The following is a 16,511-nucleotide window of genomic DNA, read 5'->3' as shown; positions in this document are numbered from 1 at the left end:
AAAGCAGAACTGAAAAGCCCAACACGACTCTGGCACTAGAGCAGATGTCCTAGCTCCAACACACAGGCTCTAAGCCAACCTTCCATGCCCTCTGTTGCCATCCCAGGGACTGCAGCCCCTTCATGACCTTCCAGCACTCCCTGCTTTGGATTTTATCTCCCTTGTGCTGTTCTGTTCACCTTCCATCTACAAGCTCATCAGAGAGGCAGTGAAGGGAGGGAGAGAGCAGCCAGAAGGGCTTCTTCAATCTCCTTGTGCCAAGAAGCAAGTGGAGACAAGGAATATCTGCCTGTGATGCTGCAAGGTGTGTAGCAGCAGCTCAGCATGGGATGATCTGAGAACAAAGTGGGGCATGCAGCAAGAGCTGGGATGAGTAAGCCAGGAAGGAAACCCAAAGACTAAAAGAGAGCAAAAAACAAACACCCAACCAACAACCAACCCACTGCAGTTAATCAAGGGAGGAAGAGGCTCAGGCTGCCCTCCTGTCACTTCAGAATGGATTCATCACCTCACCAAAGGGCCTCAAGGTTTCCCCCAAGGCCTTCAGGACTGGTTCCAATATTCTTTTGCAATATTAAACCTTCTGGAAGCCTGCAGGGCTGTGTCCAAGTGAGAGACAAGGCACTAAGGGGTGTGCTAGAGAAAGGAAAGTGATGAAAGCTATCTCAGTGTTGCTGTTTGCCCCTTGGTATTGACTCTTTCCACCCCATCCCCTGCCCGGGGCGCTGCCATGAGGATCTCCAAGGCATGAAGCAAACAGGGATGGAAGGAATCACAGAATGGGTTGGGTGGGAAAGGGTCTTGGAGGCCATCCAGCTCCAACCCCCTGCCATGCCCAGGGACACCTCCCACCAGCACAGCTTGCTCAGGGCCTCATCCAGCCTGGTCCTGAGCACCTCCAGGCAGGACACAGCCACAGCCTCCCTGGGCAGCCTGTGCCAGAGTCTCCCCAGCCTCACTCTCCACAATCTCTTCCTCCTCTCCACTCTCAGTCTCCCCTCTCCCAGCTCAAAGCCATTGTTCCTCCTCCTGTCCCTCCCAGCCCTTGGCCCAAGTCCCTCCCCAGCTCTCCTGGAGCCCTTCAGCTCCTGCAAGGCTGCTCTGAGGTCTCCCTGGAGCCTTCTTGTCTCCAGGCTGAACAGACCAAAACTTCCTTCCCCACCTCCCTTTGGTTCACCCTGGGTCAGTTCAGCCATGGTGGGCCTTGGTGGGCCAGGGTTTTCTTTCTCATCTAACTTGGAGCAGTCTCTCTCTGCAAAAGCCACCCAAGGATCCCATGGGCAGGGAGGGAAAACTCAGCACTAGCACCTTCCATGGGAGGTCAAGCTCCAAGGTGTGGAAACTCTGTGCCTGGTGCAGTGGCTTCTGTCACTGAGAGAAATTCCTGTTTCCTAACCCAGAAACACCACCTGGGGGAGAAATCAGCATCAGAGAATCATAGAATAGTCTGGATGGGAAGGAACCTTCAGAGCTCCTCCAGCCCAACCCCCTGCAGCCCCCAGGGACATCCCCAACCACAGCAGGCTGCTCCCAGCCCCACACAACCTGCCCTGCACTGGTGCCAGGCATGGGGCAGCTCCCAGCTCTCTGGCCAGCCTGGCACAGGCTCTCCCCACCCCTACTGTACAAAATGTCTTCCTCCTACCTACTCTCAATCTGCCTCTTTTAGTTCCAAACCATCAGCCCTTGTCCTGTCACGACAGGCCCTGCTCAAAAGTCTCTCCCCAGCTTTAGTCTAGGTCACCTTTAAGCACTGCAAGGCCACCAGAAGGTCTCTCTGGTGGTGCCAGCCCTGGGGCAGCTCCCAGCTCTCTGGGCAGCCTGGCACAGGCTCTCCCCACCCTCAGGGGCAAACATTTCTCCCTTTTCTCCACTCCCAACCTGCCTCTTATGCTTCCAGACCACCTCCCTTGTCCTCTCACAGGCCCTGCTGCAGGCACTGTCCCTACCCACAATCGAAGCTCCTCAGCCTGAGTCCTGCTGCCCTGCCCCAGCTTCCTCCCAGCCCGGAGCAGACTCCTCACCCTCCCAGCCCCCAGCACTCCACAGGATGGTCAGTATGTTAATTAATTAAGCCAAATATGAACAAAGTGATCTGCAGGAATGCAGTGAATGCTCTCTGCTGTGTCCCCGGGAGCCGCAGAGGTAACAGCTGGAAGCGTTTCACGGAGGGGGAGCCCAGGGGATGAGGAGACCTCCAGCCCAGCTCCCCTGACACCCCCAGAGCTCTGCCACTTGAGCACCGGTCTGGAGCTGTGTTCCTGCTTTCATTTGGCAGCTTTGCATCTCAGCAGGTGGATTGCTGGAAGGGGAGCAAAGGGGAGCACGTTTCCTTTGCTTCTGCTCCAGAGGACACAGAAAAAACCTGTTGGGTCTGCAAGCAGAGCAGGCAGCAGGTTTGGTGCCTGCTGCAGAGCTGCCAGGGAGGTGGAAGGAGGATTTGAATCAGAGAATTGTAGAATCAATAAGGTTGGAAAAGACTTCAAAGATCACCAAGTCCAAGCTGTCACCCAACACCTCCTGACAACTAAACCACAGACCTCCTGACTAGACCATGGCTCCAAGTGCCACATCTAATCCCCTCTTGAACCCCTCCAGGGATGGGGACTCCACAACTTCCCTGGGCAGCACATTCCAATGGCCAACAGCTCTCTCTGGGAAGAACTTTCTCCTCACCTCCAGCCTGAACCTCCCCTGGCACAGCTTGAGGCTGTGTCCTCTTGTTCTGGTGCTGCTTGCCTGGGAGAAGAGCCCAATCCCCACCTGGCTCCAACCTCCCTTCAGAGAGTTGCAGAGAGCAAGAAGGTCTCCCCTGAGCCTCCTCTCCTGCAGGCTAAGCAACCCCAGCTCCCTCAGCCTCTCCTCCCAGGGCTGTGCTCCAGACCCCTCCCCAGCTTTGTTGCCCTTCTCTGGACACCTTCCAGCAGCTCAACCTCTTTCCTGACCTGAGGAGCCCAGAGCTGGCCACAGGCCTCCAGGTGTGGCCTGAGCAGTGCTGAGCACAGGGCAGGATGAGCTCCCTGCTGCTGCTGACCACCCTGTTCCTGCTGCAGGCCAGGATGTGCCAAGGAGAGCAAGGGCAAGGCAGATAAGTGTGTGATGGGTCTTGGGGACTGCCCTGACCCTGGAATTTCACAGAGTCACAGAGTGCCAGGCTGGAAGGGACCCCAAGGCTCATCTGGTGCAACCTTTCTGTGGTGGAGTTGAGAAGAGCTGGCCCAGCACCCTGTCAGCCTGAGGCTTCAAACTGTGCACTGCAGGGGAACCCACTGCTTCCCTTGGGAGGTGATTCCAAGCTCTGATTTCCAGGCTGGCCACACACCAGGGAGAGGCTCTCTCCACCCTGGTTGTGCTGTGGAGGCAGGATGCACACAGCAGGGCAGAGTGACCTTTCATGAAGCCGTGACCTGCCCCCCCAGGGCTGACTCTGTCCCTCTAAGGCTGACACCATCCTCAGCTCTTCACGGGCCAGTGAGGGATGGGACAGGGCTGTGGCAGGAAGGTGCAGGTTGGACTTGGCTGCTCGGTGGCGCAGGGAACTCGGCGGCAGGGCTCACCCCTGGCTGGAGGACAGAGCAGCAGCTTCTCAGACGTGAGCCTGCTCCTTTGTCTTTATGAGTCAGTAGAAGCCAGGATTATGTCGTGGGGCTGTCAGAGGCTTGGCAGAGCCCCTGGGCATTGCTGAAACCAATTCGGCTCCCCGTGGCAGAGCCAAGGCGGTGTTTACCTAAAGGCTGGGCTCGCTTTCCAGCGCCGCCGAGCTGTGAGCCGTTCGGGTACGGAACGATCCACTCTGCACTTCCTGCCGGCTTCAGGGTGCCACACGGCACTGGCCTCTTTGCTGCCAGCCCCTGAGATGGGCGAAGCAAAGCCACAGCTGGCTGTGTGGAAAGCCCTTTCTGCAACACCGGGAGCCCTGGGCGGCAAGTCGCTGCAGGTCCCGGCAGGGCGGGGAAGCCTTTTGCAAACTCATGGGAAAATAGTTCCCGTGTGATGGGAAGCTCATTACCAAAGTCAGTGCATGACTTTTATTGCTGATTCCACCAGATGCTTGGCTGAGCCCATTTTAATCTCTTTCAAGTGGCACGAACCTAATTGGCATCTCAGGATCCCTCTCTGCAGCCGGAGCCTGGTCCCGAGGCTGCGAATCGATGAGGACTCTCCGGCCGCCTTCGGCTCCTTTCAGCCCTGCTTGCCAAAAGAGTCTCTAGGAATCCTCCAGCTGCTCTCACCACTGCTTGGTCTCAGAGGAGAGAGGCCTCAAAGCCCTGAGCCTGTGCTGCAAGAGAAGCTTTCTGAGACCAAGCCCTCCATCGCTTCACTGAGCGCGGCAGAGACCTTCCCCTCCAACGCTGGGGCAAACGTGGCCAGGGGAACGGAGTTCCCGGGGCTGTTATCTCTGCTGGATGCAGTCAGCAGTGAGGTAAGATGGACAGCAAGGCTCTGTGCTGTCTGCAGGAGTGATGACATCCCCAGAGGTGAAGGTGATGCTATTACACAGCCTGTGGTTTGGATCCTGACAAGGATCTGAGCAGTTCTGCTGATGCCATGGGTGTGCAGGGTGAGCTGGCCCCGTGCAGCACAGCACCACTGAAAGGCAAGGATCAGGCTCTTGCCTTCAGCCTCCATAAACCACCCAGGTTTCCCAACACCCTGCATTCCATCTGCCCACTGCTTGTGGGTGTTTGCATGGGGCAGGGGGGCCGGGGCCACACCTCCTCCCTTCGGGAGTGCAGAGAGGGAAGTCATTCACCCAGGGAGGCTGTGGATGCCCCCTCCCTGGAGATGTTCAAAGCCAGGCTGGATGGGGGGCTTGAGCAGCCTGGGGGCTCCAGCAACCTGGGCTAGTTGAGAGGCACCCCTGCCCGTGGCAGGGAGCTTGGGATAGATGCTCTCTAAGGTCTCCTCCAGCCTAAGCCGTTCTGTGATTCCATGAAGTCCCTCACAGCAGAGTGGAGGCAGGGAGCAGTGATCCCCTGCAGGGGCTCCCTGTGCACTGCAGCATCTGCCAGCCCTGTGAGCACGGCACAGGCTGCCAGCCAGGCTCCTCCTCACGGCAGCTGAGCGGCTGGGGCGGCCGGCAGCTCTCTCAGCCAGACACCATCAGACACTGTGGCACCCCCCCTGCATTTGTAGGCCGCAGGAGGATGCTGAGGTGCAGCTGGGGAACCCCAACAGCCTCAATTTTAACCTGAACTCTCCTCCCTGCCATGAAATGAGACTGCAGCTTTGAGGCCAAGCCTTGGGAGATGTTCCCTGATATGAAAAGCAGGAGGGAAGGTGCAGGGAGGACGGGCAGGGACCAGGAGCACCCACAGCACAGGGGTGCTTGTGTCATGCCCATGGAGGAGAAGTTTCCCTTCGCTGCCAGCAGCACAGATCTGCCTTTAAATTAATAAACACCTGGGGGTCACCAGCTCCCAGCCTGCAGGATGGGAACCACTTGAGGAACATCAGCTGGAACAGCCCAGAGCTGCTCAAGACAGCTAACTGAACACCTCCCCTGGAGTGCAGGAGGCTCCAGGCAGTCCAGCTCAGCCCAGCTGCCACTCTCCCAGGCAGTGGTCACCAATCCTTTTCTGGCTGTTCCTTTCACAACCCTTCCCTGTGACAGGAGAAGTCCTTCACTGAGAGGGGATCTGATCACTGAGTAGAAATATCTGCAAGGTGGGGTCAAGAGGAAGGGGCCAGGCTCTGCTCAGTGCTGTCCTCAGACAGGACAGGAGGCAATGGACACAAGCTGGAACCCAGGAGGTTCCACCTCAGCAGGAGGAGAAACTTCTTTGGTGTGAGGCTGCTGGAGCCTGGAGCAGGCTGCCCAGAGAGGTTGTGGAGTCTCCTTTCCTGGAGACCTTTAAGCCCCACCTGGATGTGTTCTGTGTGCCCTGCCCTGGGTGACCCTGCTCTGGGCAGGGGCTTGGACTGGGTGAGCTCCAGAGGTCCCTTCCCACCCCTAACATTCTCTGATTCTGTGGTTTCAGCTGGATGAAACTTTACACCAGTGAGGGCAGGGGAGACATAACAGTGGCACAGAATCACAGAGCTGGCAGGGCTGGAAGGGAGCTCAAGGCTCAGCCAGCCCCAGCCCCCTGCCATGGGCAGGGACCCCTCACACCACAGCAGGTTGCTCACAGCCACCTCCAGCCTGGCTGCAAACACCTCCAGGCAGGAGGCTTCCACCACCTCCCTGGGCAGCCTGTGCCAGGCTCTCACCACCCTCCTGGCCAACAACTTCTTCCTCACAGCCAATCTCCAACTCCCCACTTCTAGTTCTGCTCCATCCCCCCCAGTCCTATCCCTCCCTGACACCCTCCAAAGTCCTTCCCCAGCTTTCCTGCAGCCCTCTTCAGACACTGGAAAGCCACAAGAAGGTTTCCTCAGATCCTCCTTCTCTCCAGCCTGCACAACCCCAACTCTCTCAGGCTGTCCTCCCAGCGGAGCAGCTCCAGCCCTTTGCTCACCCTGGTGGCTTCCTTCCAGCCCCTGCTATCCTGTGACTCTCTGACTCTTCTCCTCCTGCTTCCCCGAGCAGCAGGAGCCCAGAGCAAGGCTCAGCAGCCTCAGGAGCTCCCAGCCCAGCAGTGCCTCTGCATGCAGGAGGCCCTGGCAGCTGCCTGCCTGGCTGTGGCTGCTGCATCTCGGGAAGCCATCAGTTCAGTACCCAGCTCGGGGCTTTTTCTCTCTCCCCCCCCCTTTGCACTGTGTTTGTTTCTGGAGCAGCAGCCAGGGAGAAGCCGAGGCCTGGGTACAAACACGTCAGGAGCAGGCTGCTCCCAGGCTGGAGGGCAAGGCACAGGCGATGCAACAGGACAGGGTCCCACCCTGGGCGCTGGGTGGGGACAGCTCCCGAAGCTGCTTGCGAAACGCCGCAGCTGCTGCTGCCTGCTGCAGCTCCGAGCTGCAAGGGGGGGAGGCAGAGGAGGGGCTGGGGAAATTGCAAACCCAGCAAATCTGCTGCTGCTCTGCCTCTGACAGGCTCTGCCCCCGACAGGCTCTGCCCCCACCTCGCCTGCCTGCTGCCTTCCCAGCTCACAGTTAGCTCTTGTGGGCTCCAGCTGGCTCAGGCCAGGGAAGGTGGTGGCCAGCTTGCTGCTGCTGCACGGCAGACAAGCCTCCTGAAACAGCTCTCAGGGACAGCCAGGCTCTGCCCAAGGGATGATGTGCCACAGCAAGAGAACCCCAGGCTGCCCTGGGTTGGAAGGGACCTGGAAAGCTCCTCCAGCCCAACCCCCTGCAGCCAGCAAGGACATCTGCAGCAGGCTGCTCAGAGTCACAGAACCATAACCACAGATTGGCTTAGGTTGGAAGGGAGCTCAAAGCTCAGCCAGTGCCAAGCCCCTGCCATGCCCAGGGACACCTCCCACCAGCACAGCTTGCTCCAGGCCTCAGCCAGCCTGGTCCTGAACACCTCCAGGCAGGGCACAGCCACAGCCTCCCTGGGCAGCCTGTGCCAGGGTACATCCAGATCTGGATGTCAGGTGGAGGTTTCCTCTCTGGTTTCTGGTGACCTCAAGCAGAAGTGGCAGGTGTGCTGAGTGCCTCATCCAGGCTTATTTTAACCACTTCCAGGGATGGGGACTCCACCACCTCCCTGGGCAGCACATCCCCAGGGCCAATCTCTCTGGCTGGGAAGAATTTCTTCCTCACCTCCAGGCTAAACCTCCCCTGGCACAGCTTGAGACTGTGTCCTCTTGTTCTGCTGCTGGGTGCCTGGGAGAAGAGCCCAACCCCCACCTGGCTCCAACCTCCCTTCAGGGAGTTGCAGAGAGCAAGAAGGTCTCCCCTGAGCCTCCTCTTCTGCAGGCTAAGCAACCCCAGCTCCCTCAGCCTCTCCTCCCAGGGCTGTGCTCCAGACCCCTCCTCAGCTTTGTTGCCCTTCCCTGGACAGGTTTGAGCAACTCAAGAGCTTTGTTAAGCTGAAGGGCCCAGAGCTGGACACAGCACTCAAGGAGCCATAGAATCATAGAGTCATAGAATGGTTTGGGAAGGGACCTCCAAAGCTCTTCCAGCCCAAGCCCCTGCAGTCAGCAGGGACATCCCCAGCTAGATCAGGCTGCTCAGAGCCTATCAAGCCTGACCTGAACGTCCCCAGGGAGGGTCACTGACCCTAACCACTGCCAAGTGCTGCACAACCACAGTGGCTGGCCCAGTGCAGCACAGAGCCTGGGAGCCCAGCAGTGATGCCTGAGGAAAGCAGCTGTGAGCACTGGTGGCCCAGCAGCCCCTGCTGCCCAGCTGTTAGGTGCCAGGCCCCAGCTCAGCTAGAGCTGGCAGCAGCAGCCATGCCAGGCACTGCTGGGCTGGCAGCAGGGCTGGCAGCAGAGCTGCTCTCAGAGGCATTCCTCACTGCAAGCCCCAGGCTGAGCTCAGCTCTGGAGGCAGCTCTCACCTCGTTGGAAGCACAGCACCTTGACCTCTGAGATGCCTCCATCCCTACCCAGCACACCAGGGGTGGTTTGTCCCTCGTTTGGGGCAGTGCTGGGGGGGGTCACACCATGGTTTAGCTCCACATCATGCTACTGGATTTCCCTCTTGTGGCAGCAGCAGTGTGGGGAAGTCAGCTGTGCTTCTGTACCTTGCTCTGGTACCTCAGCATCCTCACATGGGGCCTGGGGACCCCCAGTCTCTCAGGCAGGGCTGGAGCTGCCAGCCCAGCAGAGCCAGCCAAGGGCAGTGCTGCTGCAGGGGGGAGCTAAGCCTCAGAGGGTCTCTGCTGATGGCATCCTGGTTCCACACTCTGCCTTCCTTGGACTTGGCTGTGAGTCCCCAAAGCTGTGCCTGCAGCTGGGGTCAGCAGGACACTGACTGCAGCTCCTGGGCCTGTGGCAGCCATGGACTGTGACAGTGGCTGACAGCCCAGCACTGAGCAGTGCCCACTTCTGGGGTGGCACAGATCACACAATCACCAAGGTTGGAAGAGACCTCAAAGAACACAGATCACAGATGTTAGGGGTTGGAAGGCAGCTCTGGAGAGCCTCAGGTCCAACCCCCTGCCAGAGCAGGACCACAGCAGGTTGTACAGGAATGCACCCAGATGGGGCTTGAAAGTCTCCACAACCTCTCTGGGCAGCCTGCTCCAGGGCTCTGGGAGTGCAGAAGTTCCTCCTCATGGTGAGGTAGAGCCTCCTGTGCTGCAGTTCCCATCCACTGCCCCCTGGCCTGAAGTGGCAGCCAAGGCTGCAGCTCATGCTGGACCACACTCCTGCCAGGAAGGGTTGGAGCATCTGATCCCTGCTCCCTCCCAGGCTGCTGTGCTGGGACTCCCTGTCCCTCCTGCCAGGAAGGATTGGACCATCTGATCCCTGCTCCCTCCCAGGCTGCTGTGCTGGGACTCCCTGACCCTCCTGCCAGGAGAGGTTGGAGCATCTGATCCCTGCTCCCTCCCAGGCTGCTGTGCTGGGACTCCCTGACCCTCCTGCCAGGAGAGGTTGGACCATCTGATCCCTGCTCCCTCCCAGGCTGCTGTGCTGGGACTCCCTGCCCCTCCTGCCAGGAAGGATTGGACCATCTGATCCCTGCTCCCTCCCAGGCTGCTGTGCTGGGACTCCCTGCCCCTCCTGCCAGGAAGGATTGGACCATCTGATCCCTGCTCCCTCCCAGGCTGCTGTGCTGGGACTCCCTGCCCCTCCTGCCAGGAAGGATTGGACCATCTGATCCCTGCTCCCTCCCAGGCTGCTGTGCTGGGACTCCCTGTCCCTCCTGCCAGGAAGGATTGGACCATCTGATCCCTGCTCCCTCCCAGGCTGCTGTGCTGGGACTCCCTGACCCTCCTGCCAGGAAGGGTTGGAGATCTGATCCCTGCTCCCTCCCAGGCTGCTGTGCTGGGACTCCCTGACCCTCCTGCCAGGAAGGATTGGACCATCTGATCCCTGCTCCCTCCCAGGCTGCTGTGCTGGGACTCCCTGACCCTCCTGCCAGGAAGGATTGGACCATCTGATCCCTGCTCCCTCCCAGGCTGCTGTGCTGGGACTCCCTGCCCCTCCTGCCAGGAAGGATTGGACCATCTGATCCCTGCTCCCTCCCAAGCTGCTGTGCTGGGACTCCCTGCCCCTCCTGCCATGCCTGCCCTGCTCCAGGGGCCCAGCTCAGTTGCTTAACCTTCCCTCAGCTTTGGTTGTGTAAACTGTGGTCACCACTGTGCCTCCTGGGGGACCTCAGGACACAGCACAGCCAGCTCCTGTGCTCAGAGGGCTTTGGGAACCAGTGGCCACTCATAACTCACACTGTCAGCAGGGTGACAAATGTCCCTAAGGGTCTTCTGGGCTCAGCAGCACCTGGATTGAATCACCACCTGACACAGAGGGCTTTGCAGCCACTGATGCCTCCACCACTGAATGCCACCATGGCCACTGTGCAGGGGGGAGTGGGGGCTCCAGCTCTGAAAGCCTGAGGCAAACCCTGGCACCTGAGCCAGGGAAACAAGAGCCCAGGGCCAAGCTGCTGCCTGCAGAGTGCCTGCTCCTGGAGTGGTCCCACTGATTCCAGGGCTCTCTGCACTGGGAATGAGGAGGTGGCCCCCAGTGCAATGCTGGTTGCAGGGGTGCTGCAGAGAAGGCATCCCAGGAGAGCAAGGAGAAGAACAACAACAATTGGTTGGGTTGGCCAAGCCCTCTGAGCTCATTCAGGCCAACCCCAACCCAACCTCACCATGGCCACCAAACCATGGCCCCAGGTGCCATGGCCATCATTCTTACCACGTGCCAGAGTCTCCCCAGTCTCAATCTCAGCAATTTCTTCCTCATCTCCAGGCTCAGTCTCTCCTCTCCCAGCTCAAAGCACTCCTGTCCCTCCTAGCCCTTGTCCAGAGTCCCTCCCCAGCTCTCCTGGAGCCCTTCAGGTCCTGGAAGGCTGCTCTGAGGTCTGCCTGGAGCCTTCTCTTCTATCACAGAATCATTAAGATTGGCAAAGCCCTCTGGGATCATCCAGGCCAACCCCAACCCAACCCCTCCATGGCCACCAAACCATGGTCCTAAGTGCCATGGCCACAGCTTGCTGCAACCCCTCCAGCCATGGGGACTCCACCACCTCCCTGGGCAGCCTCTGCCAGGCCCTGACCACTCCTCCAGCAAAGAAATTGCTCCTAATAGGCAAATTAAACAGAAGATAGTCTTTGAGAGGGGGGAACTCAGGTTTCAGTCAGAAGTGTTGCCTGGGCCAGAGAGAGCTCTTCCCCCAGAGCTCTATTTCCATTTGCTCCTCAGGGTCAGAAGGTTGGGAAGAAAACTCAGAAGCAGAAGGGTTGAGGTTTCCAAGAAGACACAAGAGAAGAGAAAAGGAGGAAGGAAGCAAGGAGAGTTTGAAAGAGCTGTGTGTGAGAGAGGAGATCTCCTGCCATTGAGAGCCCCCATCTAAGGCAGTGCCTTAGGTCAAGGCAGTGTGAGAGCAGTGTCCAAGCTGCAGCTGCTGTGGAGCAGCAGCAGGCTATGGGTTGCCTCTTGCACCTTTTCAACTCCAGAAGTATAAAACATCACAGAAAGGGTTGGGTTGGAAGGCACCTGAGAGATCAGCCAGTTCCAGGGACACCTCCCCCCCAGCACAGCTTGCTCAGGGCCTCATCCAGCCTGGTCTTGAGCACCTCCAGGCAGGGCACAGCCACAGCCTCCCTGGGCAGCCTGTGCCAGAGTCTCCCCAGCCTCACTCTCCACAATCTCTTCCTCCTCTCCACTCTCAGTCTCCCCTCTCCCAGCTCAAAGCCATTGTTCCTCCTCCTGTCCCTCCCAGCCCTTGGCCCAAGTCCCTCCCCAGCTCTCCTGGAGCCCCTTCAGCTCCTGGTACATTTTCCTGGGTACCTTCCTGCAGTCCCTGAATCCTCTGCTCCTCAGAGGACTGTGTGACTTCTCCCAGACTTCCCAGCAGGAGGGGAAGCCAACAGCTTTGTCTTCCAAACCAGACCTGCTCCATCTCTGTTTCCAGGTCTCACAAGGCAGGAATGACAAACAGGAAGCACTTTGGGGAACGCAGCCTGGAAGCTGCAGGGACTTCAAACCAGCCCTGTAGAGCCAAGCCAACGCCAAAGCCAAGCTGCAGGCTGGGGCTGGATGTGTGTAAAGCTTTTCACACTCTCCTGGCAGCAGCCAAGTGGAGGAGCTTCCTCTGGGGGGGGGGGGGGGCTGGGCAGGGTGGTGTCTGCTCAGCAGATTCAGGCTGCAGGTTGAGTGCTGCAAGCTGCCCCTGGCAGCCGGGGCTGAGCTGCTGCTCCCCTTCGGTGACTGCTCCAACCCAGCTGCCAGGGGAAGGAGATAGGCATCCGGGGGGGGGCTGATTCATCCTGACCTGACAGATCTCCAAGATAGAGGAGATGAATCACCTCCCCTGCCTCGCTCTTTGTTGGCCATGGGAGGAGCCTGGACGGCTTGTTGGGACGAGGTGGCTGATTTGCAGATAGGCACAGTTAGGTAAGAGAGATCCCGGCCGCGGCTCCCAAGCCTCCGGCCGGCCCTAGCCCAGGTCCTGAAGAGCTGCACCAAACGTCTCGAGCAGGAAAGGCTTCCGAGAGGCTTGGGGAAAGATCTTCCCTCATCAGTGAGTGCAGGAAGAGCCCCTCAGAGAAAAGCTGCACAGGCCCAGGGAGAGCCAGAAGTGACTGAGCTGCTGTGGGGTCCGGTGGAGGACCTGACCCTCATGGTCCTGGATTCAAAGGCTGATAGGATGGGCTGGGTGGGAAGGGACCTTCAACATCATCCAGTGCCAAGCCCCTGCCATGGGCAGGGACACCTCCCCCCAAGACTCAGCTTGCTCAGGGCCTCGTCCAGCCTGGTCCTGAACACCTCCAGGCAGGGCACAGCCACAGCCTCCCTGGGCAGCCTGTGCCAGAGTCTCCCCAGCCTCACTCTCAACAATTTATACTTCATCTCCACTCTCAGCCTCCCCTCTCCAAGCTCACAGCCACTGTCCCTCATCCTGTCAACCTTGTCCAAAGTCCAATTCCTGGAGCCCTTCAGGTCCTGCAAGGCTGCTCTGAGGTCTCCCTGGAGCCTTCTCTTCTCTGGGCTGCACAGCCCCAACCCTCCCAGCCTGGCCCCACAGGGGAGGTTCTGCAGCCTCTGAGCATCTCTGTGGCCTCCTCTGGAGCCTCTCCATCAGCTCCAGGTCCTTCCTGTGCTGGGCCCCCCAGAGCTGGAGGCAGTGCTGCAGGTGGGGGCTGAGGGGAGCAGAGCAGAGGGGCAGAATCCCCTCCCTGTGCTGCTGGTCACATCCCCTTGCAAGCTGTTCTCCAGAACAGCAACAGGGCTGGGCTGAAGTCCCCAGCAGCCAGTGGCATTTCTGGCTGCCCAGCTTCTTCCCCTAGTGATTGAGAGGAAGATGAGGAATGGACACAATTACACAGCAGACCTCACCCCAGCAGTGCCTGCTGCAGTGCCAGCACCAGCATGAGCTGGAGGGGCAGAGCTGGGGCTTGGGCTCCTCTCTCTTTAAGGCAAAGCCTCAGCTAGAAACCACAGGAATGGCTGGGACAGGGCAGCTCTGCTCTGCCAGCTCCATTCAGGAGCCACCATGGACAAAGACCAGCACTGAAGAGCAACATCACAGTCCTTGACTCAGGGAGCTCAGAGACTCCAGCTCTGTCTCAGGAGGAGGCACAGCTACGAATTTCTGCTGCCCTCAAAACCTCTCTGGGATGCAGCACTGCCTGGCTCACCTCCCCTAGGCCCTTCTGCAGGGTCCCATCCCAGCCTGAGTGATGGAGCCAGGGCACCTGGCTGAGTGGACCTCTTCTCTCACCCATCACAGAGTGGCTCAGGTTGGAAGGGACCTCAGAGCTCATCTGCTCCATCCCCTGCCATGGGCAGGGACACCTCTCACCTACACTCAGCTTTGAACACCCCCAGGCAGGAGGCAGCCACAGCCTCCCTGGGCAGCCTGTGCCAGACTCTCACCACCCTGGTACTGAAGAGCTTCTTCCTCAGCTTCACTCTGACCCTGCTCTGCCTCAGCTCCAAAGCCTTCCCCCTTGGCCTGGCTCCAGACTCCCTCATGGAAAGTCCCTCTGCAGCCTTCCTGCAGGTCCTGGAGGGCAGCTGTAGACACCCTTCTGATCTTAGACCGGGCAGAAACATCTCCCTGTCTGAGGTTCAACCAGCTCAGCAAAGAGACATTGAGCCCAGGCAGCCTGTAAATAATAATTTCAAAGGCATTCCAGAGCTCCCAGAGCTTCCTGCTGGCCGAGCAGCAGCCCTGGTGACACACACCCAGCAGGTGCCACTGCTGCCTCCCAGCCATGTGCTGCAGCAGGGCCAGGGAGAGCCAGCAGAGGAACCCCTCTGGAGCTGAGAAGGGCAACAAAGCTGGGGAGGGGGCTGAGCACAGCCCTGGGAGGAGAGGCTGAGGGAGCTGGGGTTGCTTAGCCTGCAGGAGAGGAGGCTCAGGGGAGACCTTCTTGCTCTCTGCAGCTCCCTGAAGGGAGGTTGGAGCCAGGTGGGGGTTGGGCTCTTCTCCCAGGCACCCAGCACCAGAACAAGAGGACACAGTCTCCAGCTGTGCCAGGAGAGATTTAGGCTGGAGGTGAGGAGAAAGCTCTTCCCAGAGAGAGGAATTGGCCCTGGGGCTGTGCTGCCCAGGGAGGTGGTGGAGTCCCCATCCCTGGAGGTGGTTAGGAAGAGCCTGGCTGAGGCCCTTGGTGCCATGGTTGAGTTGACCAGATGGTGCTGGGGGAGAGGTTGGACTGGATGATCTCAAAGGTCTATTCCAACCTGGTTCATGCTATTCTATTCTATTCTATTCTATTCTATTCTATTCTATTCTATTCTATTCTATTCCATTCCATTCCATTCCATTCCATTCCATTCCATTCCATTCCAATGAGCAGGCAGAGCAGCTGGCAGCCACCAGGAAAAGCTTCAACCCTCTGCCTGTGTGCTTGAAGCCAACACCAGCACCTGTCCTGCTCCAGCCCCTGGCTGGCTGGCAGGGAGCTGCTGGGCAGTGCCAGAGCTGCTGGCTCCTCTCTTTCTCCTGCACTCCAATCCCAGCCATGGGAATTGCTCCTTCCCACAGCTGATGAATCACAGAATGGTTTGGGCTGGAAGGGAGCTCCAGAGCTCAGCCAGTCCAACCCCCTGCACTCAGCAGGGACATCCTCCACTGGAGCAGGCTGCCCAGAGCCCTCTCCAGCCTCACCTGGAAGATCTCCAGGGCTGGAACCTCAAACCCCCTCCCTGGGCAACCTGCTGCAGTGTTCCACAACCCTCACAGTAAAGAGCTTCTTCCTGATATCCAATCTCAATCTGCCCTTCCATAGTTTGAAGCCATTGCCCCTGGTGCTGTCCCTGCAGGCCTTTGCTAACAGCCTCTCTGCATCCTTCCTGTAGCCCCTTCAGATTCTGGCAGGCTGCTCTTAGGTTTCCCCAGAGTTTTCTCTTCTCCTCTCCAGGCTGAACACCCCCAGCTCCCTCAGCCTGGCCTCAGAGCAACCTCCAACCCCCTGAGCATTCTCATGGCCTCCTCTGGACCCTCTCCATCAGGTCCAGGTCCTTCCTGTCCTGAGGACTGCAGAGCTGCCCCCAGCACTGCAGGGGAGGTCTCAGCAGAGTGGAGCAAAGTGGCAGAATCAGAGGGAAGAACAGAATCCAGGTCAGAGGGGGAGGGGCAACACAAGCAGGAGTTGCCCCAGCAGGTGATGGAGTGGTTGGGAGTGATTCCCAGAACCCAGAGTCTGTCACCAAGGACAAGCCCAAGCCCTCTGTGGGATGGGTACACTCAGACTGCAGAAGGGTAGCAGCTCCCTTGCCTGCCCCTTCCTGACAGCCTGCAGGGGTTTCTCTGCAAGGCACTGCTGGAGAAGCAGAGCACTGCCCTGCCAAGCTCAGAGGAGCAGAGAATTGCAGCTTCAGAGAATGGTAGAGGTTGGAAGGGACCTCAGAGCTCATCCAGTCCCAGCCCCTGCCAGGGCAGGGCACCCAGGGCAGGGCACACAGAACACAGCCAGGAGGGGCTTGGAAGCCTCCACAGGAGACTCCACAACCTCCCTGGGCAGCCTGCTCCAGGCTCCAGCAGCCTCACACCAAAGAAGTTTCTCCTCCTGTTGAGGTGGAGCCTCCTGGGCTCCAGTCTGTGTCCACTGCCTCCTGTCCTGTCACAGGACAGCACTGAGCAGAGCCTGGCCTCTTCCTCTTGACCCCTATCCCTCAGATACTTGTAAACATCACTAAGATCCCCTCTGGGGCTGCTCCTCCCCAGGCTCAACAGCCCCAGGGCTCTCAGCCTTCCCTCCTCACACACAGGATCTCTGAGGATGTCTGCACAAGCCTTGGCCTTGGCAACAGCCACACAGCCACAGTGCCAGCTCCTGATCAGCAGCACTCAGCCACTCTGATGCTGGCCACAGGGAAGTTTTGGTGCATGGAAACAAAGCCAGAAGCTCTTCCAGGTGAGCAGTGGCTGTGCTCCAAACATGACCTGAGCTGTCAAGAGTCTGAGCCTGCAGACAGCTTCAAACCTCTTGTGCCATGTGGACATGGAGCCACCAAACCAAATCAAACCTTAGATTCATAGAACTGGCAGGGCTGGAAGGG

At 58.9% G+C, this 16,511-nt stretch overlaps 1 protein-coding gene across 2 annotated transcripts in view; it reads right to left on the bottom strand.

Moving 5' to 3' along the window:
* PKP1 (plakophilin 1) overlaps positions 1–16,511 on the bottom strand; it is an 89,261-nt gene that overhangs the window by 54,184 nt on the left and 18,566 nt on the right. The gene's annotated exons all lie outside the window — the stretch shown is intronic.

This window comes from Dryobates pubescens, chromosome 35 (assembly GCF_014839835.1).
Source record: "Dryobates pubescens isolate bDryPub1 chromosome 35, bDryPub1.pri, whole genome shotgun sequence".
In the NCBI taxonomy this organism is placed as follows: Eukaryota; Metazoa; Chordata; class Aves; order Piciformes; family Picidae; genus Dryobates; species Dryobates pubescens.
This window is presented reverse-complemented; position numbering and strand designations above follow the sequence as displayed.